At 40.6% G+C, this 25,400-nt stretch overlaps 1 long non-coding RNA gene across 1 annotated transcript in view; it reads right to left on the bottom strand.

Moving 5' to 3' along the window:
* Positions 1 to 14,482: 14,482 nt before the first annotated feature.
* LOC116737877 overlaps positions 14,483 to 25,400 on the bottom strand; it is a 220,883-nt gene continuing 209,965 nt past the window's right edge. The window contains exon 6 of the long non-coding RNA XR_004343172.1: positions 14,483 to 14,858. This is a non-coding gene — a long non-coding RNA (uncharacterized LOC116737877). The remainder of the gene's footprint in view (positions 14,859 to 25,400) is intronic.

The following is a 25,400-nucleotide window of genomic DNA, read 5'->3' as shown; positions in this document are numbered from 1 at the left end:
AAACCTACATGTCTGGTGTCAGAAGTGAAGTAGTGTTGTTCTGAAGTATTGGGAGTAGAGGAGACACGGGGAGGAGGAGTCTGCTCTCTCTTTACATCAGAATAGCCAAAACAACGTTGAAAAGAGGACCCAAGTTGGATGACTTACCCTTCCCAATTTCAAAACTTGGCCGTAAAGCTACAGTAATTAAGACTATGGTACTTGGAGAAGAACAGACATTTGGGGGGCACCTGGGTGGCTCAGTCCGTTAAGCATCTGCCTTCGGCTCAGGTCATGATCTCGCTGTCATGATTTCAAGCCCCACATCAGGCTCCCTACTGTCCACGCGGAGCCTGCTTCAGATCCTCTGTCCCCCTCTCTTTCTCCCCCTCTCCTTGCTTGCACACACACTCTCTCACAAAAATAAATAAATAAAAACTTAAAAAAAAATTAAAAAAAAAAAACCAGGCATTTGGTCAATCAGATAGACTTGAGAACCCAGAAATATTCACACTGATTTCAACACAGATGCCAAGAAAATTCAACAGGGAAAGAATAGTCCTATCAACAAATGGTGGGGGGGGGGGGGGGCGCCTGGGTGGCGCAGTCGGTTAAGCGTCCGACTTCAGCCAGGTCACGATCTCGCGCTCCGTGAGTTCGAGCCCCGCGTCGGGCTCTGGGCTGATGGCTCGGAGCCTGGAGCCTGTTTCCAATTCTGTGTCTCCCTCTCTCTCTGCCCCTCCCCCGTTCATGCTCTGTCTCTCTCTGTCCCAAAAATAAATAAACGTTGAAAAAAAAAAATTTAATAAAAAAAAAAAAAAACAAATGGTGGGGGAACACTTGGATATCCACATGCAAAAGAATGAAATTGAAACCTTATCTTATGCCGTACACAAAAATTAATCAAAATGGATCACAGACCTAGGTATAAATGCTAAAGTATAAAATTTTTAGGAAGAAAATATAGGAATAAATCTGCATGACTTTCAGTTAAGCAAAGCTTTCTTAGATATGACCCCAAAAGCATTCATGACAAAAGAAGTAACCTATTTAAATAATGGGTAACAAATCTGAGTAGATATTTCTTCAAAGAAGATATACAAATGGCCAATGTATACAAGAAAAGGTGCTCACTGTTATTAGCCATCACGGAAATACAAATCAAAATACTGAGATAGTATTTTACACCTACTAAAATGGTGGATGTAATAAAAAAAGACCGGAATTACGTGTTGGAGTGGATGTGGAAAAAATGGGACCCCCATACTTGCAATATAAAATGGTGCAGCCTCTTTGGAAAATATTCTGGCAGTTCCCCAAAAGGTTAAATGTAGGGCTGCCATACGATTCAGGAATTCCTATTCTAGATCTATATCTGAGAGAAAGGAAAACATACATCTACTCAATAGCTTGTACATGAATGCTCAAAATAGCATTTTGGCTATTTGTAATAGGCAAAAAGTAGAAACAACGCAAATTTTCATCAACTGATGAGTTGATAAATTAAAGTGGTAGAGATATATATATATACACACACACCATATATATATATATATACACACACCATATATATATACACACACACTATATATACACATTTTATATATATAATAATTATATATATTTTTATATTATATAATTTATACCATATAATAATAATTATATATATAATATGGAATATATATAATATTCCATTTAAGGAATATATATATATTTAAAAAAAAATCCCTAAATGGAATATTATACACCCATAAAAATGCATAAAGCACTGAGACATATTACAACATGGCCAAATACTGAAAACATTATGCTAAGTGAAAGAAACAAGTCACAGAAGATCATATATTGTGTGATTTAATTTATATGAAATGTCAAAAATAGGCAAGTCTTTAAAGATGAAGTAGATTAGTGGTTGCCTAGGGCTGGGAGAATTGGAAGGAGATGGGAAGTATATGGTAATGGGTACAGACTTTCTTTTGGGATGATGAAAATGTTTTAAAATTGACTGTGGTGATGATTGCACCACTCTGAATATACTGCAAACTACTGAATTGTGTACTTTAAATGAGTGATTTGTATCTTATGTGAATTATATCCCAATAAAACTGTTATATTAAAAAAATTTTTTTTAATGCTTATTTATTTTTCAGAGACAGAGACAGAGACAGAGTGTGAGTTGGGGAGAGACAGAGAGAGGGAGACACAGAATCCAAAGCAGGCTCCAGGCTTCAAGTTGTCAGCACAGAACCCCACGTGGGGCTTGAATTCACAAACTGCGAGATCATGACCTGAGCCGAAGTCGGATGCTTAACTGACCGAGCCACCCCCCACCATGGGGCCTTGCTATATGCCCTCCCCTCTCTTGTATGCCCTGCCCTCCCTTCCAGTATGTCTACTTTATATTCCTTCTTCAAATTCCAGCTAAAATATCACATTCTCAGAAAAGCCTTCCTTCCTTGAGCCCCCATCTAAATGAGGATTCCTCTGTGTGGAGAAAAAGGAACTCTCCTACACTGTTGGTGGGAATGTAAACTGGACAGCCATTGTGGAAAACAGTGTGGAGGTTCCTCAAAAAATTAAAAATAGAGATACCATATGATCCAATAATTCCACTATTCGGTACTTACCCAAAGAAAACAAAAACACTAATTCAAAAAGACATAAGCATTCCTATGTTTATTGCAGCATTATTTACAATAGCTAAGATGTGGAAGCAACCTAAGTGTCCACTGATAGATGAGTGGATAAGGGAGATGTGGTACACACACACGCACACACAAGTGTGCATGCACATTGGAATATCACACAGTCATGAAAATGGATGTGATTGTGCCTTTTGAGACAACATGGATGGACCCAGAGGGTATTATGCCACGTGAAATAAGTCAGAGTGAGAGAGACAGATACCACATGATTTCACTCATATGTGGAATCTAAAACAAAAATAAATAATTGAAAAGCAAAATCAGACCTATACATACAGAGAACAAGCTGATGGTTGCCAGAGGGAAATGGTGAGGTGAACAAAATGGGCGAAGGAAAGAGGGAGATACAGACTTCCAGTTATGGAGTAAATACGTTATGAGAATAAGACGCACAGCAGAGGGAATATAGTCAATAATATTGTAACAGCAATATACGGTGACTACACGTGTGGTGAATATAGCATAATGTGTAAACCTGTCAAATCACTATGTTGCAATCTGAAACTGATATAACATTGTCAATTATACTCAAATAAGAAAATTAAAAAAAAGAGAGAAACACAAATACAAAAGGCAATTCTAAGAAAGGGAAGCATTTTATACTGTCGACTATGCTCATGAAAGTAAAAATATTGAATAGCAAAGAATAGAAAAGCTATAATGGAGTGGGGTGTGGAACAGTATTTGGGTGGATGGCGTCAAGGTTATTGATTCCTTTAAGGGTGGCTAATGAATGCAGGAAAACCTTCAGGTACTTACTTTTACAAAGAGCTCCGTTGGGGCACCTGGGTGGCTCAGTCGGTTAAAGCGACCCACTCCAGCTCCAGCCACGATCTCATGGTTCATGAGTCCAAGCCCCACACTCAGATCATGGAGCCCACTTGGGATTCTCGCTCTCTCCTCTCTCTCTGCCCCTCTCTTCCTCACGCTTTCTCTCTTGGTCCCTCAAAATAAATAAACAAACTTAAAAAAATAATAAAAAGAGCTTTGCTGAGGTGCAACTGACACACAATAAACTGAATATACTTAAAGTGTTAACAAATAAACAGACAAACAAGGATTCGTCTGGTTTAGTACTCTTGTAGCACTCTGTACTTTTCATTCTTAGTAATTTATTATAAATATAGACATCATATTCACATATACATAAACACGTATGTATATACATATACAACCATATATAATTATATATATAAGTTCGTGGAATATATGTAAATTTTTCCTTTCCATTTGACTCCTAAAACAATAATATGTAACATTTCTGTATTGCCTACTCTCTACCAGGTACTATTACATATACTTGATAGTACTTCACACATTTTCATTCATGTAATTGTGTCAACAATTCTTAGGTAACTGAGGTATAAAATGGTTGTTACCCAAGATTACATGACTAGAAAGTGGAAAAGATTTTTAAGTTTATTTGTTTATTTTTGAGAGAGATCGCGTGAGAGAGCGGGAGTGGAGGTAGGGCAGAGAGAGAGAGAGGGAGAGAGAGAATCCCACCAGCGCAGAGCCCAATGCAGGCCCGATGTGGGACCCAAACCCACCAACGAAGAGATCGTGATCCCAGTGGAAGTCGGACACTTACCCAACTGAGCCACCCAGGCACACCGAAGGTGGAAAATATTTGACCCCGGCAGTCTGGTTCCAGAGCCTGGGCTGACTGTTCTACACCACAATGGAAGGCCCATAGCTCCCTGGTTACCCCTGTGTAACCAGCATTGAGCACAGTGCTTGGCAGGGTGTAAGCATCAATGAACACTTATCGAATGAAGATACACCTGAATGATCCCTCCATTAGAGGAGGTTAGAAGTCCTCCTCTAAGTATCACAGAGCATGCTGTAATAGCATTTACACAGCGATAATAATGTAGATATGGATCTAACCACAATTATAACTACAAATATAACTTAATTGGGAGGATGCAGGGATGCGAAGTCGAGGCAGGATGGGGCCAAGGAGGTGGGAAGAGCACTGAAAGTGAGCTAAATTCTTACTTGCCACAGTGGGAAGTCCTTGGATGATGCGTAACACTGAGAAAAACTTGCAGGAAATGGTAGTATAAGAATATTTTGCAGAAGTGTAGAGGTAAATACCAAAAGAATTGACGGACAGGATTGTACACAGCTGTGGCTGAAAAGAGAGAAAACGGCAGGCAGGAAACTGAAACTGTTTTTCCTAACTAGCCTGGTAGGACTAGTAGGGTGTTTTAACTGTGCGCGTGCGTTACTGTGACGAAACAAAAACTAACTGAACAAAATAGTCTGCGTTTCTAATCATTTTCTAACCGTATCTGTTTCCAGGCAGTATGTATGTCTTCATAGTGCTCGGTGCTTCAGAAAGACGGATGAACAATTCCGGGTATTATAATGAGTCCAGGTTTTATTAGCACCTTGGCATCTCCCTGCAGTTAGTCTCTGCTTCTCATTCCAGGTAAGGACATGCCTTGGCTTCCCCTGTTCCATTTTTCTAGTTCTCAGCATACCGTCTTTATCTTTAGACTCAGGCAGCTGAATGAGCTAGGGGGAAAAGTATCCAAAATGTAATGTGCCTGTCCTTGCTGCCTTTACATTATTACTCTTAAACAGGTGGAAACACCAAGACAAAACAGAATGGAGTGTTTCATTCTTCCCCAGACAGCAATTCATACAGATGTCTATTGGGTGAGGGCCTTTGCCTTGATCTTAACCAGAGAGCTGTCTTGGTCTAGCTGATGGCTTTGATTTTGTCCAAAGTCCACTGATTGCATTGGTGGCGGCGGGCTGATTCCATACGGAGAAATCTGTCCTGAAAATGACTCCTGTAGTTTCCCCTGACTTCTGCTGATCTGCAGAGACATTTTTCTAACGTCTCCACTTTGAACCATTACTTTGGAGGAGAGAAGACAAGAAAAAAGCATTTAGTTGCACTCTGAAATGTAACTACTTTTTGGCTGAGTATGGTTATTAATGTTTCTAATTACATGCTTAATTATATTCTGTGTTTGATTTTAATAGTAGTTAAGCCACTGAGACTCCGGAGAATGTTTAATGGTTGATTCCCCAGATATAAAATGAAAGAGGGGGTTTGAGTGACTTCCCAGACCCCTCTAGTCCTTGAACGTCTATGACTTGATGACTCAACATGAACTTCATGGTCTTTTAAAAGAACTCTATTTATGAAAGGCAGAATTAAAACCACTCCAAACTCCATCCGGCTGCATTTTTTTTTTTTTTTTTTTTAAGGTATGCTTCACACCCAGTGCAGAGCCCAGTGCAGGGCTTGAACTCATAACCCTGAGATCAAGACCTGGATGCTTAACCAACTGAGCCACACAGGTGCCCCACCCAGGTACACATTTGAAACCAAGGGTGCTCACTATTTACATAGAAGATGACAATGTAGTTTCTGCATACTATAGGAGAACTCTAAGTGTTTGAGGGATGGGTAGAAAATAGTGTGAAGAAGGAAACACTTGTTTGAAATTAATGTCACTGTGTTCATCATGTTTTTTGTTTCCCGTGTCTTATGGCGTTTTAATATTTGGGAGGCCTTCCAGCCCCAGGGAGAGACTGCCCCTCCCGGTGCTAGCTACTTCCTGAGGATAATGGCAACCTGCCTAGAACTATGCCTTCTGTATGCACATATAGTCTCGTGTGTATCCCCTCAACACTCTCCCTGACTCTCCGACAGCACACCAGTGTTAACCCCGACCTAAGTCATCCCAGGGCCAGGTACCAGTCAATCAGAGATCATCCCTATAGCCCCAAACTGGCCTGAATTATTCAAACTGGCTAATTCTAAAATGTTTGCTCTGCCCAGCCTTGACTTTCCCACACAAACCCCGATCAAGGCGCTGGCCTAGGCTTTCCCCTGGCTTCTGCTTCTGTGTCCTAACTACAACCTGGTACCCCCCCACCCCCGTGACCCTGCGTGGTGTGGCGGGCCCCCTTCTCTGTGGTAATGTAAGTAATAAACTCTTTTTTCAATGGCATTGACCTCGCCATATCGTCATTCCATTACTTCCATAAATTTAAAATCTCATGGGTACAAATGAGACAATGATCTACATTCAGTGTTTGTTGAGTGTGGAAACTGGGAGAATTCCCTGGCCTCCATGTTCTTTGTAGGTATGGTTGGCTCACCTGCTTAGGACACCTTACAAATGATAATCCAGACTTCTAACTCAGTCCCCACGCAGGCCATGTAGCTTTATAGCATTTCATGATCACGCATCCAACCCCGAGACTGGGTCAAATTCTCAAAATAAATGTTTTATCTTAAAGTATAATGTGACAGGCATGTGGGGATAGAGGTGGAGAATGACAGATAATCACTTCAGCTTGTTATTTTGGAACCATTAGTCATAGGACATGCCCTACTGAAGCTAGGTCCCTAGTACTGTCTTCCCATATAAAACTGAATTCATAAAGAAGACATCCAGATGGCCAACCGACACATGAAAAAATGCTCAACATCGCTCTCATCATCAGGGAAATACAAATCAAAAGCACAATGAGATACCACTTTACACCTGTCAGAATGGCTAACATTAACAACTCAGGCAACAACAGACGTTGGCGAGGATGCAGAGAAAGAGGGTCTCTTTTGCACTGCTGGTGGGAATGCAAACTGGTGCAGCCACTCTGGAAAACAGTATGGAGGTTCCTCAAAAAATTAAAAATAGAACTACCCTACTACCCAGAAACTGCACTGCTAGGTATTTATCCAAGGGATACAGGTGTGCTCTTTCGAAGGGACACATGTACCCCCATGTTTATAGCAGCACTATCAACAATAGCCAAAGTATGGAAAGAGCCCAAATGTCCATTGACAGATGAATGGATAAAGATGTGGTATATATATACAGTGGAGTATTACTTGGCAATCAAAAAGAATGAAATCTTGCCATCTGCTACAACGTGGAGGGAATTAGAGGGTATTGTGCTAAGCGAAATTAGTCAGAGAAAGACACATATCATATGACTTCCCTCATATATGGAATTTAAGATACAAAACAGATGATCATAAGGGAAGGGAAGCAAAAATAATGTAAAAACAGGGAGAGGGACAAAACATAAGAGACTCTTAAATACAGAGAACAAACTGAGGGTTGCTGGAGGGGTTGTGGGTGGGGGGATGGGCTAAATGGGTCAGAGGCATTAAGGAAGACACTTGTTGGGATGAGCACTGGGTGTTGTATGTAGGGGATGAATCACTGGAATCTACTCCTGAAATCATTATTGCATTGTATGCTAACTAACTTGCATGGAAACTAAACACTAAAAAATAAATAAAAAACTGAATTCACGATTATGTCAAGCCTCTTATCGATGATAACAGCTATAATTTGGCCACTTACTGTGTGTCTCTAATCCTCACATCAGACCTTCACAGTTAGGTCTGATTATCCCCAATTTTTTGATGAAAAAACTGAGGCTCCAAGAGGTTACTTTTGTCACTGTCCCACAGCTACAGGGTGGGGAGCTAGTAAGTAAAAGAGCCAGAACTGGGAATGGAAAGCTGATTCTAAACCCTGCCTTCTTTCCCCCACACCACACTGCCTCAGGAATGCATTCCAGCGTGGAGAATTTCTGTGCCTGTGAACTGCTGATGCCCTGCATCAGACTTAAACAGTGGTTAACATGGGCAGCAAGCTTCTCTCTGTTGCTGCTCTTTTGGGTGCCACAGGGATATCTCTTATCATGTCTGGCTCTTGTTTCTTAATCTGAAAAAACAAGGGATTTGGAGTAGACAGCTGTCTTTTATGATAACAACTTGGATTCTTTTTTTTTTTTTTTAACGTTTATTTATTTTTGGGACAGAGAGAGACAGAGCATGAACGGGGGAGGGGCAGAGAGAGGGAGACACAGAATCCGAAACAGGCTCCAGGCTCTGAGCTGTCAGCACAGAGCCCGACGCGGGGCTCGAACCCACAAACCGCGAGATCATGACCTGAGCCGAAGTCGGACGCTTAACCGACTGAGCCACCCAGGCGCCCCACAACTTGGATTCTTAAAATACGCTGGTAACTTTGCTACATCTGATGTATGAGAAATTTATATTTCATAGCCTTCTTATTTCCAAAGTAGGTTTGGAGTACCCAAATACCCAAGTGTTCGCTTTATTTAGCTGACATTTTAACTTTTTTTTTTTTCTTATAATTTCAGAAAGTCAACAAAGAACATGAATTGGTTAACCTTAAAGCGAGCTATCTTTAGTGGCCTGGAATTTAAAGGACAAATAAGAGAAGGATGTCTTTAATAAACAAGTGATGTGTCATTTGGGACAAATGCAGCGTGAAATGTGGGTTCCTCCAACACAGTCATCAGGATACTTCAGCATACCTGGCATAGTTCACATTTGCAAGGTGTATGTGTGTGTATGCGTCAACCTTAGTGTTTAATTTCACTACTCGTCCGTCTCAGCAGGGCTTGTGCTTCCGGCGGTCTTTCTGCCCGTGAGGACAGGTGTATACACAGATTCTTCTTGTGCCTGATCTATATTTTGGCATGTGGCTTACACAGGTCAGACGTTTGGCTCACCAGAATCTGTGACCGGGATAGTATATTATTATCTGGCCCACCAGGGGATTGGACCCAAAGCGTAGCCAACTATTCTCACCAATCAGTTCAGGAAATGTGACATTTTCACATCAGCTGGGCCATTCATGCTACTTCTTTGTGTCTCCGTTTCTACATTTTTTTCCCCCAGAGATAATAACACCTCCGTGACACTTAATGGGAGCCAATATTTTGCCCGACAGAATATGTTGACTGCAGGCTGTTAACTGGCTTATAAGATAATCCAATTAACTGGAGAGAAAGACAGTATACAATGTTAAAAACAGTTGCATTGATTAAAACCTAATTACAACTAAGTTGAAAATTGGCTTTTTTTAAAAAGAACTTTTTCAGTTTGGAGGAAATTCAATAGGGGGAAAAGAAAAGGAAAGAAATTGAAAGAAATAGGAAGAGAATTTTTCCTGTTTTTGAGTCAAAACTTTTTGAGGAAACATATCTATTCCAACCCCTGTTTTTCTTACTCATCAATAAAATGCAGCATCCCATAAAATTTGCTATAATATGATGCTCCAGAGTTCTTTAATTATCAGATAAAGTCTCTTTTGCTGTTACATTATTATTGTAATTAGAGTGTACTTTTCAGCTGGCCCAGCATTTTTTTTTTTCATAATATAAATGCTTAGTCTGATTTGTGATCAAAAAAGCGGCAGAGTTAAAAATTCAGGTCATAAACATGTATTGAAATGGGAATGAAAGTAGCAGTTCCAAAATATTGGAAATGCGGCTGAATAAGCATTTACGGCAGGGCGTGATCCTGAATAATGCCAATATATCTGGTTGCTGCCTCGTTGGGAAATGGATGAGTCGACTCGCTAGACAAGTCCAACCGAGACTAACATGAGGTTCTGAAACTATGGGACAGCTCTCACCTTCTGCTCCCATAGGATGATATTTGTCAGCTTAGAAAAAATTGCCAAGCACTGTGTTTTTCAATAAGACAAAACGGGCCATAGGGTTTTAATGTCAGAGCAGGGCTTTGGTATGATCAGTGGAGTTCGTTTCTGAGAGCAGCTGACTGATGTTCTGCATTTTCCAGCTGAATACTTCACATGCCATGTCACTGACTCCCTCACACCAAAACCTCAAGTGTCCCTGTGCCATGATGCACCTGCAGAATTACTAATGGACAGTCATTTTCCACCCTCTAAACATATGATCAATCTATCTGCTAAAAGGAATTCTGGCTCCACAAATGTGAGTTTTATTTTCTTATTCATCTTCTTCCTCCTTCCAAACAAAAAATAAGCTAGACAACTGTTGAAAATTTCTTGCATCGTTCCTGCTTCACTGCCATCCCAAAGTATGTGTCAGAGAGGGGAAATGTAGAGGGACTGTCTTAATTCAGTGTGCAGACTAATTGGGAATCCCTCTGGAAATTTATGGAAAACAAATCAAGGACTGCTCAAATGAAATAATCATGAGATTGATCCTATATATAAAACATGTTGACTTCTATGAATAACTCAAAATATCTAATCTGCTTACTTACTGGCCTCTTTGTAATTATAGGGAATATTTTTTCTTTTTCTCTTTACGTCATTTACTTCTGTTACTTTGAATTTGCCTTCACAGCAGGTAAAGCATTTCCTTAATGCTTTTTCCGTAAAAAGAGTAGTATTTAAGGATCTGTTAGGAAGGAATTTAGAAATAGAAGAGTCCTAAAGTTTGCAGGAAACCATCAAAGACGTCCAAATAGCCAAAGCAATCATGAGAAAGAAGAACAAAGCTGAAGGCATCATGCTCCCTGATTTCAAACTATATTAAAAAGCTATAGTAATTAAAGCAGTGTGATACGGGCATAAAAACAGACACATAGATCAATGGAAAGGACTAGAGAGCCCAGAAATAAATCCATGCATTTAGTCAATTAATTTATGACAAAGCAGCCAAGAATGTACAATGGGGGAATGACAGTCTCTTCAATAAATGGTATTGGGAAAACTGGACAGCCATGTGCAAAAGAATGAAAATTGACCACCACCTTATGCCATATACAAAAGTTAGCTCAAAATGGATTAAAGATCTGAATGTAAGTTCTGCAAGCATACACTATGGAAAACAGCATGGAGTTTCCTCAAAAAATTAAAAATAGAACTAACATATGATCCATCAATTCCACTTTTGGGTATGTACCTGAAGAAAACAAAAACACTGATTGGAAAAGATATGTGCATCCCCGTGTTCATTGCAGCAGTATTTACAAAAGCCAAGATATGGAAACAACCTAAATGTCCATCAGTGGATGGAAGAATGGATAAAGCTGTAGTAAATATATACAATGGACTATTACCCCGCTATAATAAAGAATAAGATCTTGCCATTTGTGACAATATGGATGAATCTTGAGGGAATTACACTAAGTGAAATAAATTAGACAGAGAAAGGCAAATAATATATGACCTTTCTTATATGCAGAATCTAATATATATATATATATAACATATATATTATAAATACATATATATAATATATATATCTCAAGCTCACAGCTATGGAAAACAGATTGGTGGTTGCACAAGAGGGGGTGGGAGAAGGTTGGGTGTGGGAGCAGTGGATGAACTGTTTTATGAGGTTTTTTAGCTTAAATAAATTGAGTTTTAAAAAAATCTCTTACTAGTGGTAAAGCATGGAGAAGCTCCATAGCTGCTGGGCACTGGTGGGAGTGGGGAGGCTGTGGCCACGGTGAGCCCAGTGGGGGTGGGAGATGGTGCACTTGGTGCATCCTGTGAACTGTGAGAGGGGAGAACTGCAAAGTCTCTCTCCCAGAAGAAGGAAATTGTGCAAAGGCAAATCAGAATAAGCACCATTTTTTTTTCTAGTAGCAAATATCCTCAGGCAAAGATTGGCGTTCAGATTTAAATCGGATTTAAATCACCCATTTAGTTCTATGTCTTGCAGAGTGAATTTCATGTTAAAGGTCTGCAGGTCTTTTCTATTAACAGAAGTAATCAGCTATTTGCCATTATTCATTTAAATTAGAAATGTGCATGTTTTCTGTTGAGTCCTTTCCTCTGCCACCTGGTGGATTTTGCTTAAAACTGCAGTAATAATGTCCTGAGTTGAACATGTCATATAATTCAGCCATAAAGAGGGAATGAGATTCTGACACATGGATAAACCTTGGAAACATGATGCTAAGTGAAATAAGTCAGACACAAAAAGACAAACACTGTATGGTTCCACTTATGTGAGATATCAAGAATAGAAAAATTGGGGGTGCATAGGTGACTCAGTCAGCTGAGGGTCTGACTCTTGATTTTGGCTCACAATTGTGAGATCGAGCCCCACATTGGGCTCCCTGCTGAGCATGGAGCCTGCTTAAGATTCTCTCTCTGTCTCTGTCTGTCTCTCTTCCTCTGCCCCTGCCCCTTGCTCGTGATCTCTCTCTCTCATGGGGGGGGGGGGGGAAGACAAATTCACAGAGACAGAAAGTAGAATACAAGTTTCCAGGGTTGGGAGAGAGGGGAATACGAAATTATTGCTTAACGGTTATAGAATTTCTGTTTAGGGTGATGCAAGAGTTTTGGAAATGGATTATGGTGATGGTCACACAACATTATGAGTGTACTTACATGCCACTGAATCATACACTTAAAAATGGTTAAAATGGTAAACATCGTGTTGTATGTATTTTACTGTAATAAAACAAATTTTAAAACACGTTAAATATCATTCTTTTATGATTAAGATAATTAGAGTCATTACTCTTAATGGGCTGTCAGTAATTGTCATGCGGTTTTCCCATGAGGCATCCCAGAACCCATGCCACATAGTTGATCATTATAAAGAAGATCATATTTTATTAAAGGAATAAAGTTATAATCGAGAGTTACATTTGGGAGTACATGAGCAAGGAAGCAGGAATGTGTAAGTTTCAGAGATGACCAGAAATATGCCATAAAAGCCAAGACGTTGTAACAGTTGTCACGGCTTAAGACTATTGTGTATGTTTACACACGAGATAGAGAGGGCATTAGGGGAAGGCAGCACCTGCCTCCGGACACTCACCAGGGCAAGGGTGACCCTGTGCAAGTGGTCTGGTAATGTCAAATATGGTTCAGGAAAATGGCGTGCCTCAGAAGACAGAACAGTGGGGCAGAGAATCTGGAAATCTGGAAAGGGAGCCATGACAGAGAGGTACGCCTCTGATATAAAATAGACATCTGGGAGGCCGATACACGAGAGCCAATCTCCCAGCCACTGGGAGGGACAAAAAGCAGGACTCTAGTTCCAGGGAGGAGTTAAGAATCTACTCAGTTTTATAGATCAAGAACTTGGAAATAAGGAAAGCTAGCCTAAGTTTTGATAATATTTATATCCTTCAATTTAACAATTTGTTTATAGGGAATTGATTCCATAGAAGTAATTATTTAGCACAAAGATGTAACTATTAATACAAACATTTTAATAGCAACAGCACTTAAAATAATGAAAATTACTATTAACTGAAAGGCACAATAATAAGGAAATCCATACAACAAAACATGTAGTTATTAAAAATCCTATCATGGAAGAAATCCCAAAGGGTTGTAAATATGGTTTCGTTTCTGTAAATATTAGAGACTGTTCTTTGGTTAGACAGTACTTATGTAAGAACTCCACTGGAAAAAAATAAAAGGAGATTACACTGTCAACATTTTATATCAGAAGCCCTCTATGTTACTCAGAACTTCTTTTCATCGCAGAGAGAGATCATGTGATAAGAGAGGTCTTTCTTTTGCTCATTTCATTCATGTTGTTAAAATGTTTTATTACCTTTGTATGCTTTACTGAAAGAATGCTTTTATAAAGTCTTGCATGGATGCAGAGACCAAAAAAAAAAAAAAAAACCTATATAAAAAATGTTTGCTTCTGTTATTGCAGAGGGGCTCTGCTCGGTAATAAATGCCAGCTTCATTCATGCATTCACTGAACCCCTACCTTGTGCCCAGTTAACAGTAGACAGAGCCCTTGTTTATAGGTTGCTTACACTCTAAGGCAGGGAGGCAGACGACCAATCAGGACACTACGCATGACTGTAGGCGGTGATTGATGCTATTTACAAAATAACAGGAGACAGCAAGACTGGAGTGGCCACTTCCGGGACAGTTCAGGAAAGGCCTGATGACCAGCTATGTATGTCCACCGGGTGGAAGTGTCCTGCACTTGACACTTCTATTGAATAATAAATCATGTCATTTCATACAACTCATATTTATCTGCTCTGCGTTCAAGTATGGCAGGAGGCAGGTGGTGTATTATTGAGAAGGAGCTTTCAAGAAATGTCATTCTTGACTCACTTCACAATTTATTGAAAAGCCAGAAAAAGTATTACCAGATCATTAATCCAGACGTTACAAAATGAGCTCAAAATTTTTCTGTCCGGAAAATGTCTAGGACACGACTCTAAGTGGATCCTGCCCCAAAGCTACTAGACCAGGGTGCAAATACCTAACTGTGGTGCCCAGCCAGCGTGCCAACTTAGCCCGTCCTCTGCCTCACCTGTCCTCCACCAGACTCTGCTGTGCCGGTGCTTCTGCTACTGCCTCCAGAGTTGATCAGACTCATTCATTCAGTGGACATTTCCTGAGTGCCTACTGCACATCCTGTGCACACAGAGCTTGTAGCCTAGTAGAAAAGGCAGACAATTAAACAAGCAATTACAACAAATTGTAATCATGCGATAATAAGCTGCTTCAGGGATTCTGAGCATAGAGCACAGGGAGAGTCATGAGAAAAGGGAAGCCAAGGACTTGCCAGTTCTCTTTACCCATCATTTTTCTAACAGAACATTTTCAAACCTACACTGAGGCGGAGAGAATAACAGAATGAAGTCCCATCTCCATCAGCCTGCTTCAGTGACTATCAATTCATGGTCAGTCTTGTTTTCTCTATGCCTCTTCCATTTGACCAACTCTCCTCCCCTACTCCTTGGATTATTTTGAAGCAAATCCCAGACATGGTTTTATTTGAAAATATTTGTGTATTTATTTTATCTTCAGCTCCCGGTACAATATCTGCTCATGGTAGGCACTCACTGGCTGAACTAATTTGTTTGCTAAACCAATAAACACTTGAGTAGACGGAAGAAAGGCACATATGAAGGACATTGTCTGCCATATTGGAGTTTGGACTCAGTTCTGTGGCTACTGGGAAGTCAATGCAGGGTCTTGAATCAGAGAGTGACATAAAGTAGTCACTCTAAAGTGGAGAAAGAATTAGAGGTGGAGGCTGCATCCACAGAGGGATTTTTAGGAGGCTATTGTACAAATCCAGGCAACCAGATTACAGTTATGTGTGGGAGAGGCTAAGTAGCTGGAAGAAGTGAAAGGGGGCTGGGGAGGAGGCTGGAAAAAAAAAAAAAACCCAAATTAACACCTAGAGATAGAAAGAGGAAGAGAAGGAACATAGCCAATAAGGCAGAACAATGAAAAAGAGCCAGAGAAAGAAGAGGGTAAGAGTATAAACGAGAGGATGATGAGGAATATGGAGGGAGAGGGGGGGCATAGGACCAGGGGCCTGGCAGGTTCTTACGTTGATCTCACTGTGCCATGCTGGGCAAATGCCCACTGAGAGGAGGTTGCCCATTTCCTGCCAGTTCTCTTTGCCTCTCTGGATTGAGTGCCAGCTATTCTCAAGCCAATACTTGATCCAAGAAGGGAGGAGGAAGGGAGGGAGGGAACAAGGGAAGGGCAGTGCCAATAGTTCTCAGGGATTTGCGGGTATCCTAGAAGCATCTGGGCAATGTGAGAGGAGGTGAAATCTAGGCAGGAAAAGAGCTAGCAGGAACCAGACTGAGGGGGAAGAGCCTCCAGCCAACTGGGAAGAGGTTCAAGGCCAGGTCTTCTCTCAGAGGGAGCTGGAGGGGGAACAGAGCTCTGGGCAGATGACCAGTGTCCCTGGCACATCCAAGTGGTATTTAATAGAATGCAGGCAGCTCAAGGCTCCCATAGATACTGGCAGCAGGGGAGGGGGCAGCCACCCTGTCCTCAAGCACACACTGAGCCCCAGGTATGGAAGCCACTTGTTGTCCCTACCCCCCTCTGCCAGATTTTCAGGTTCAAGGCCTTGGCAAAATGGATCTTACAAGTGAACAAACAGCCTTTAGAATCCAAAGCTCGGCAGGAAGGGGATGAATATTTGAGATATTCCTATTTTCTAAACTGGCAAGATTTAATAAGGTTTCCTAGCCTCCATGAATATCCATTTGTCTTAGGGGTGCTGTGAAGGATTTCCCTCCATACAGCTGCCCTCTTACCACATTGCTTCCTCTGTGGTCTTAGGTGGGTAAGACCTTGGGTGGTGGCTGACAGTCATTGGTCAAGTTTGTTGCCGGGGCAGAGTGACTGGCCATAGCTCCTCAGCAAGGATGAGTTGACTTTATTCTTCTCCTTTATTTTCCTTCCAGGCCAACCAGAGGCTGCCCCCTGCAAATGTGTTTACTTTACAGATTCCACCTTCCCTTGGGTGGAGGCTGACCTTTGACCGGGGTTAGCAGACCCATTTGGGCAATGACCCTGAGGTATGCTCCCTGACCTAGCTTTCACTGGCAGCAAAGGTGGAATTTTGTTAGCTCTCTGCTACCTCTTTTGTCCAGAACTTGGGGACTTGCTCTTCCTGGATCCCTGGCGGGCCTGGAAAATGCTATGGGCAGCCAGGCTTCTGCAGGCAAGCCTTGGCCTCCAGCAGAGGAAGAAGATGTTCTGGCCTGCTGTGTCATTCCCTTGGGGCTCCTGGTGACATCCCTGACTGTCTTTTTGGCTTCTTTGTGATATATGTGGACAAGTTTCTCCCAAACTCTTCATGGAGATATTTGCATCAAAAGAGAAACTAACAGCAACAGTAAACAAAAGGGACCACAGGCAAGGGACTGGTGGATGTTATTCAGATTCCCTGTCCCAAACCACACATATTTTACAGAAAAGGGAAGAGCCACCCTTAGTTTATCTTGCTCAAGAACACTGATTGCAATCTATTATGTACTTTGTTCCCGTAAGACGGATAACCTGTATCACTGCAGGTCCTGAACTGGGAAGTTCAGGCCCCATTTGACAGTTTTCCTACTTCTCTCCTTGTCCCTCCAGATGCCGCAGGATCAGATCGAACGTGAACCTCTGCCCTTGGGTCTGAACGTCTGGACTTAAAACCGGTGCTTCTAATGGTACAACATAGTAATAGCTCAGCGTGTGTTAGCAGAGAATAGTTCTGGATAATGACATTTTCTCTAAAATGTGACAACTGAATTCCTGAAGTTCATAGTGTATAGCCATTTTAAAAAGAAAGCTTTCAACAATATGTACTCATTACCCTGCCTTAGTTAACAGAGTGGGCTGGAGCAAGCTTAAACTTGTGTTAATTTAGAATTGCCATTGGATGCTCCTGATATCATACTTGGCCCATGGGAGAACGAAACATAGCCTGTTGCTTCTCTGACTTCCATCACATTACCTCCTGGCCAGCCATCTGTGTCCCTGCTTCTATTTCAACAGCCCATGTTTAATAGTCAAGTTTAATAGTCTTTCTTTTGTACCACTCTCCCTTTAGTAAGCTCTCTAAAGCCACAGATATTCATAGAATGAGAATTTTTAGAGCTAGAAGGAAATTGGAGCTCCCAATTTGTCACCAAGGGCAGGACTGCAGGTTGCTAAGGAAACCTGACAATCCAGTGTTGGTACCACTAAGTCAAGATCGCTTTCTCTGTGCCTCTGAAGGAATCAATTATCAAGACTTTGTCTCAATTGGCATTGTTGAGGTCAGTCTTGTAAACTAATTTACAGCTTATTTTCATGGTCACTGTTAACCTGGAACCAGGCCCAAGGAGGAGAACACTGCTCCACCCAGATCCAATCCCACCTACCAGAAGTGTCATACATAGAGATTGGAACTCTCTAAGTTCCCATCCACAGTTCATGTGCCTCTTGAGCCCATGTGAGATAGAGCCATAGGTAACACTGAGCATTTAAGACGTGTATGAAACAGTCCGAGCCAAAGATTAGGGAATCGTGATGAGAACAGGAGAGTGTCCAGATCCTCTCCGTTGTTCCAACATGAAAATTGGCAGGTTTGGTGACTGGCTTCTGGGTGAAGTAGGGGGACGGTCCCAGATAAGCCAGCTCTCTAACTTGGGTGTGGCACAAACCAAGACTTAGAGCACACAGGTAGGAGCTATTTTAGAAGTGTAGATAGCAGGTTTCTCTTTGTGCACATATTTCAGGGGATGTGTAGGGGAAATATAGTCCCTGGCTTAAACACTCAGACTGTAACTATTCTGGAAGATGTTTATGGAATTTCTCCAACTCTGAAGATCCTGTGGTAGAAAGAGGCAAGACACATTGGTTCTCTTGGACCAGGTTCTTCCACTAACCAGCTATGTTTCCCTAAGCCTAACTACCTATGTTTCCCTGGTTCTTCCATTAACCAGCTATGTTTCCCTAAGCATGTCATGACTTTCCTGAAATTTCTGAAACATGTTTTACATATTTAATGAGAATATTTTCAAGGTCTGTTTTTTTTTACTTTTTTTTTTTTTAATCTTTATTTCTGAGAGAGAGAGAGCGTGTGAGCAGGGGAGGAGCAAAGAGAGAGGGAGACACAGAATCCGAAGCAGGCTCCAGGCTCTGAGCTGTCAGCACAGAGCCCGATGCAGGGCTCGAACCCAAGGACTGTGAGATCATGACCTGAGCCGAAGTCAGACACTTAACCTGACTGAGGCACACAGGCGCCCCTCAAGGTCTGTTTTAACTGTGACATCCATAGCCAGGTCTCCTTTTCCAGGGTGGTATATTCAATTGATGCGTTTATGTATTGCCACTGAGACAGCTATGTTGGCCTCACACTCACAGCCTCATCAGGTGAGTCTGGTAGAATCTTTGTCTCTCTATCGGGTATTGCCTGCCGCGTGTGATTTGAACCTAGCGGATTATGTGCTGGTTGCTCTGCAGTAGCTGGAGGACTTAGACTTCTAGCACTGTGCTAATTCACTTGCCTTACCATCTCTGCCACTTATTTGCTATTGTGCAACCTTAGGAAGGGTCTTTTGGTTTTGGTTTTGGTTTTGCTTTCTTTAAGTGGTGGTAAAAACTCACATAATATAAATTCACCATTGTAGCCATTTTTAAGTGTACAATTTAGTAGCTTTTAGTACACTCACAATGTTGTGCAACCATCACCCCTATCAAGTTCCAGAATATTTTCATGATCCCCCAAGGAAACCCTGTACTCATTATGCAGTTATTCTTCATTTCCCCCTCCCCCAACCCCTGGCAACCAGTAACCTGCTTTCTGGCTCTATGGATTTGCCTATTCTAAATTTTCATATAAATGGGATCATACAATATGTGTCCTTTTGTGTTTGGCTTTTTCACTTAGCATAACGTTTTCAAGGTTCATCTATGTCGTATATATGAACATACATATATGTGCGTGTGTGTGAGCACTTCATTCCTTTTTATGGCTGAATAATATTCCACTATATCCATATACCACATTTTGCTTATCAATGCGTCCGTTGACGGACATTTGAATTGTTTTCAACTTTTGGCAACTGTGAGTAGTGCTGTTATGAATGTTTGTGTACAAGTTTTTGTTTGAACACCTGTTTTCAATTTTTTTGGGTATGTACCTAGGGGAGGAATTTCTGAGTCATGTGACAATTCTATGTTTACCTTTATGAGGAGCAGCTGAACCATTTCACATTCCTACCAGCAACGAGTAAGGGTTCCAATTTCTCTGCATCCTCACTAACACTTGTTATTTCTTTATTCCTTTATTATAGCCATCCTAGTGGGTGTGAAGTAATATCCCCCTGTGGTTTGGGTTTGTATTTTCCCAATGACTAGTGATGCTGATTATCGTTCCATGTGCTTGTTGGCCATTTGTATACCTATCTATTAAAATCTTTTGCCCATTTTTTTCATTGGATTGTTTTTCTGTTGTTGAGTTTTAAGAGTTCTTTATATATTCTGGATAGTAGGTCCTTATCAGATGTATGATTTGCATATATTTCTCCCATTCTGTGGATTGTCCTTTCACTTACTTAATTCTTTGATTTACAGAAGTTTTATTTTTGATGAAATTCAACTCATCTGTTTTTTTTCTTTCATTGTGTTTTTGGTGTCATATCTAAGAAAACACTGCCAAACCCAAGGTCATGAAAAGTTACCCTTTGGTTTTCTTCTCAGAGCTTTATAGTTTTAGTTCTTACATGTAGGTCTTTGACCAATTTTGAGTTAATTTTTGTATACGGTCTGAGGTGGAGGTCCAACTTCATACTTTGCAGGTATATACCCAGTTATCTTGACAATACTTAGGAAGGTGCTTATAACTGTTGGTTTAATTCCACAGCAGCTAACCATATTAACTGTGCTACACTTTCCATGTATTGTGCCCATGCACAGTAGACACTGCTGATTGTCTACCTGTATCCATTATTCCCTCTTTCTTCCTAACAGAATCCTAGTTTTGTTTAGTACCTACTTCTCTCCTATATGATTCAGGGTAAAGTGATCCCACCCTGTACTCCAGACCTTGCTAAGCCTAAGTCTGCTGTCCTCACAGTATGGTTCCCCAGGCCCTTTCAGGAGTTTTATGGGATCAAAACTATCTTCATAATAATACTAAGATATTATTTGCCCTTTCCTTTGTAGCTGACATTTGCACTCATGATGCAAAAGCACTGTCGGTGCATCAGCATGAATCGAGTCATTGGCACATATCATACACACTGTAGTAGTATCATTGTATTCTTGCACTGCACCATGCACTTGCAGAAAAAAACACCCCAACTAGTTTTACTTAATGTCTTTGATGATGAAGAAAAAAATTAAATTCATTAAATTTTGACCCTTCAATATGCATTTTTGATATCTGTACTTTTAAAAATGGCAAGTTTTCATAAATTTCTTCTCTGCCTATTGAAAAATATGATAATTTTCTTGAGGGAAAGCAGACATGTGATTGTGGGGTTGCGGTTTAGCTCTTTTTTTACTTGACAGAAGGACTGACCAACTATGGTTACTTAAATTTGAGTATTTGGTAGACATTATCTCAAATTTGGACAAAGTGAGTCACTTCAGAGAAAACAATGGACAGTATTTGTTACCAGTGATAAAGGGCAAGCTTTTGAGCAAAATTAGAATTTTGGAAAATTTGTATTTGTCTCTGTGAGCTTGATAGCTTTCCTATATTTACTGATAGCTTCCCAATATTTAAAGACTTTTCTTTTTTTTATTAAAAAAAATTTTTTTACATTTATTTATTTTTGAGACACAGAGAGAGACAGAGCACAAGTGGGGGAGGGGCAGAGAGAGAAGGAGACACAGAATCCGAAGCAGGCTCCAGGCTCTGAGCTGTTGGCACAGAGCCCAACACGGGGCTCGAACCCACAAACTGCGAGATCATGACCTGAGCTGAAGTCGGATGCTCAACCGACTGAGCCACCCAGGAGCCCCTAAAGACTTTTCTGATAAGATCAGTGGTGATATTAATTAATTAGATTACTGTGATATTGTATAATGAAATGTGTCATATTTAAAAGATCTGCATAACTCATTGAACTAATATTTTCCAAATGACCAATGCTTGACTTTACAAGATTATGCAAGAGTTAAAGATCCATGCAAGATAGATCAATGGATGTAACAGAACATAAAAACTTCACTGAGAGGGTTTCAGATCCACATTACAACCAATCTTCAGGAAACTAATCTTGGGTTTGAGTATAGTATCAAAGAAGAATATCTACAATATCTGAAAAGACTATTAAAATGCTCCTTTCTTTTCTAACTACGTTATCTGTATAAGACCGATTTTTTTCCATATACTTGAAACCAAAACAACATTGAGTATTTCTCAGTTTTAGTTCTCACTGCAACAAATGTTGATAGATATAACCCACATCAACAGTGTCCTGAGACCAATAGTTTTGAGAACTACTCAAACTGGGTCTAAGCTGTAATGGTATCATTGAATTAGTAATTTTACTGTTACTAGAATTTGCCCTAGCTCTGTGTATCTTGTTTTGAACAAACTAACTTTCTTCCTTTGTTTAAGCCAGAGTAAGTAAAGCTTTACTATGGCTTACAACCTAAGCATTCTGAATGGTGCAAAATGGCACAAACTTCAAACCAATGGACTGTTTTTCTCTGATGAAGTGTATCTAATGCTAAGACATCTTCCGCTGTTTTTGTTTCCTATATCTGTAATGCATTTTCATCATTTAAATCATTTAAATCCAAGTAATTTGATTCTTATTGTTTACTATCCACAAAATACAGTGAGCTTAATACTTCCTTCCTTCCTTCCAGCTAGCCCCTGATTTTTTTTTTTTTTTTAGCTTCTTCAAGATGTTACATGTAATGTTATTATTCTATCTGCAGTCTCAAATTCTTCCAATTCCTGAGCCTGTTCTGAGTAAGGCAATAAAGATCTCATGAGCTTTAGCTTAAGACTCACTACTGCTCTTTACCTGGGGTTGGTGCATGGTGGTAAGTTCTGGGCTACAAGGAGCTCTCACTTTTTCTTGCTGTTTAATTCTCTGACCCGGTCTCCTTACTGCTTTCCCTTCCTAGCCTTTCAGTTTCCTATGAATCCTATAGTGGACATCCAAGTTTTTTGCCTCCTCAGCATTGCTTCTTCTGGAAACAGAATTAATGGGATTCTGATTTTCCTTTGAGGAACCAAGTCTTCACATAGTGCATACAATTTTCTGGAGACTGTTGTGCAATTTTCTGGGGACTGCCAAAGTAACGGCAGATGGCCCATATTAAGCCAATCAGGCTGTCTCCCCTTGGATAATGAATCTTGATTGAAAAGAAGAAAGGACAGAAAACTGTTGAAGTTGGCACTAGGAAGAGATTTTCCCTTTGTCCTTGTTACCTGAATCCTCAGAATCACTCTAGTTCTTGTCCTGAGGGCTGGATGTTCAAGTTTTCTATAGATTTGTGAGCCACCTATATTCTTTCTTCTTTACTGTTTATTTATTTTGAAGGGGAGTGCAGAGAGAGAGAGAGAATCCCAAGCAGTTTCCTTACTCAGCACAGCCAGACATAGGGCTTGATCCCACAACCCTGGGATCATGACCTGAGCTGAAATCAAGAGTTGGAAGTTCAAACAACTAAGCCACCCAGGCGTCTCCACCTGTATTCTTAATAGATTATTTTTGTTAAAGGGAGTTAGAGTCCAAATTTGTGGCTTTCTACCAAGAACTTGGACAGAGATGTGAAAAGCTGCTCTGAGTTGCCTCCTACTAGATTGGGAATTTGGTGCTCCACCTACCTCATTGGGCCTCTTGTGCCTCTTACCCATAGATCAGAGACTAATGAATGACACTGATGGACAATGAATGAAATTAGTTAACCCACCAGTTACTTAGCTGGTTAACCATTCACCATCCCTCATCAGATTCCTCCATCAGATCACATCACTGTGGATGTGGATGAGCAAAGCCTGAATGAGCAAAGCCTATTCCCTCTGTGTCTATTCAGACAGTGCACAAGTAATATCTTGGATTACCCCTGGAGGGCTAAGCACTGACTGGTCCCAATTCCTTTTCTCCCCATCAGTTCTGTGCTTATGAGTCCCAATATTCTTCAGACTCAAGACTTCAATGAATTTAGACTAGATAAAGGACACATACCTGTTTTACATACATCTTTAATATGCATTAGAAAGAACATGGGACCGAGCACAAGAACACCTGAATTCAAATCCTAAATTTACTACTTGCCATGTAGCCTTGGGCAAATGATTTCATTTCTCTTGAGCCTCAATTTCCCCATTTGCAAAACGGGTTGTAATTATTCTTGCTTTACTTACCTTTCAGAGAGGTTGTAAGGATCAAATTAGATGCTGGATGTGATAGCAGGTAATACCACCAGACAGTTTCTAAAGGACTGGGATCTTTTACCTGCATTCTAAGTACATGGCATAGCACCTGGGTCATAGTAAATACAACATGTTGGTTGAAGTAATCCACTTTGGGTGGGAACCAACTAGAATTGGGACTAAATTGGTGATGGGGAAAAAAGAGGAGCAGATCTAGGAGCATGGGGTCTCATTATTCTGTTGTCTTGTTCTTTGGCTCCTCTTTCAGGGCCCTTTATACTAGACTGAATTTTTGCAACACTGAAAACCTGGGTTTTCTTCCTCCCTGGTTGCCATTGACACTGGAACAGCCTGAAAGAACAGCTGAGCAATTCATCAGGCTCTTGTGGCTTAGAAGGACTGGGAGCCCACTCTAAATTAGATTTCTATTGACACACAGGCTCCAGTGGGGATGTTACAATTTGTGGTTACAAGCATTGTTCAGAGGTTGGGTGAAAGCTTTTGCTAAGCCCAGCTGCCTCAAGTTTTGCATCAACTTGGGCAAACTGCCAGCCCTTCTGCCACATTCTTTCCAGACCAGAAAGACTGAGTATCCATCACAAATTTTTCTAGAGTGAAATAAGCCAGCAATATATAGGTACATGTGCCCTTGGAATGAAGCAGAGATCAATGGGATTTTTTTATTGTTAATTAAAAACTTATTTTTAATGTTTATTTATTTATTTATTTTGAGAGGTGGCAAGGAAGGGGAAGGGCTTAGAGAAAGAGAGGGAGAGAGAGAATCCCAAATAGGCTCCACACTGTCAGTTCAGATCCCGATGTGGGGCTCGATCTCATCAACAGTGAGATCATGACCTGAGCTGAAATCAAGAGTTGGACACGTAACTGAGCCACCCGGGTGCCTCAAAAACTTATTTTTATTGAGGTCAAATTTATATTCAATACTACTCAAGAGATCTTAAGACTACAACTGGATGAATTCTTTCAAAAGTATATACCTAAGTAACCAATCCCCCCAGTCAAGATGTAGAACACTTCTGTCATCCTAGAAAGTTGTCTTCTGTCCACTTCCTTTTAATCCTTGCCCAACCAGTAGGCAACAATTTTTCTGTCTTCCATTGGCATGAATTAGTTGCCTTTTCAACAATTTCTTATAAATGTAATCATACAGTATGCTATTTTTTGGTCTACTTTTCTGTGCCTGGATTCTTGTTTTTGAGATATATCCTTGTTGCATGCATTTGTAACTGATTTTTTTAATTCCTAATATTTCATATATGAATATACTACAATTTTTTTATCCATAATGTTTTTGATATTTATTCTCATTATTGTGTGTATGAGCCT

This window comes from Lynx canadensis, chromosome F2 (genome assembly GCF_007474595.2).
Source record: "Lynx canadensis isolate LIC74 chromosome F2, mLynCan4.pri.v2, whole genome shotgun sequence".
NCBI lineage: Eukaryota > Metazoa > Chordata > Mammalia > Carnivora > Felidae > Lynx > Lynx canadensis.
Note: the sequence above shows the minus strand (reverse complement) of the source record. Positions and strands in the feature narration are given on the sequence as shown.